The following is a 1,323-nucleotide window of genomic DNA, read 5'->3' as shown; positions in this document are numbered from 1 at the left end:
ACTCACATTCCCACTCTACACTCATCTCATTTTCACCCCTTCACCTCACTTCACGCCGCCCTTTTCCCTTCCACCCCATCCCCATTTTTCTTCTTTACGCCACCCTTCCCACGACCCCTTCCATTTCTCTCTCCCACCACCCCCGATTAATCCCCCCCTCTTCCTTTCCCATCTCTGTCCTCCTACTTCTTCTCCCCTCACCTCACCTCACCTCACCTCACCTCACCTCAACGCACCTCCGGCCTTTTGCCCGCCTCTTTCCCCTACTCACTTATGTCCGCGCGTGTGTGTGTGTGTGTGTGTGTGTTTGCTGATGTGAAACAGAAACAGAGAGAGAGAGAGAAAGTGAAAGATAGAAGAGATAGCTAGATAGATAGATAAAAAGATAAATAGATAGGGACAGATAGATAGATAGACAGAAAAAGATGGATAAAGAGAGAGGGGAGAGCGAGGGAGAGAGAGATAGAGAGAGAGATTGAAGAAAGAGAGAGCGAGAGAGAGAAAGAGAGAGAGAGAGAGAGAGAGAGAGAGAGAGAGAGAGAGAGAGAGAGAGAGAGAGAGATCGCCCTTTCTAAACGGACAATACTCCTCCACGAGTAATAGTACAACACTCAAAACCGTTGTTCATTTTCATTGGTTCTCCAAGATCTGCATCCACGTACATCTCCTTGTCATCCATTGCATTTAAAGCAAAGACTTTGTTGCTGTTTTTTTAGCACATCTGTAGATTGAATAACTCAAGTACCTGCTTGTATTTTTTCTACGCACCTTTTCTATTATGATATAAATAATGTCGTGACAGAAGTACTCGAAAGAAGAAAATTGCATAAACGTGTTCATAAAAAGAAAAGTTAAATCATGTCATTGTTTTTGTGCAATATATTCCCATATCTCACTATACCAGATCTGCACAATAATTGTCGTTCCACGGTTACATTTAATAATTTTCCACAGTGTTATTATATTAGCACGTATCTTTTATCGTATGAAGTATTACTTTATCTTTACTTATTTAGATAATATTGTATGTCATTGGAAATCCATTCCATTGCAAAGTAATCACAATAGTATTATGATAATCTCATGAGCATTCAATAAACGCAAAATTCTTTATTCATGCAATAATTTTGTCTCTTTGTGAATTGAAACCACGTTGTTATTTTTTTCCATATCCCAGAAAAGACATCGGTCCGTCTTCAGATATAAGTCGGTTGAATTTATTGCTCATGAAAAACAGGCTTCTGGCAGTTTCGAGACACTATCTGCTTCCTGGGAAGCATTGAATTCGCGCTGCCACTTTTCAGCCACTCAAACACGAACACA

The sequence above is a fragment of the Aplysia californica genome, unplaced genomic scaffold, assembly GCF_000002075.1.
Source record: "Aplysia californica isolate F4 #8 unplaced genomic scaffold, AplCal3.0 scaffold00032, whole genome shotgun sequence".
Classification (NCBI taxonomy): domain Eukaryota; kingdom Metazoa; phylum Mollusca; class Gastropoda; order Aplysiida; family Aplysiidae; genus Aplysia; species Aplysia californica.
The sequence above is the reverse complement of the archived record's forward strand: the minus strand, read 5'-3'. Positions refer to the sequence as shown.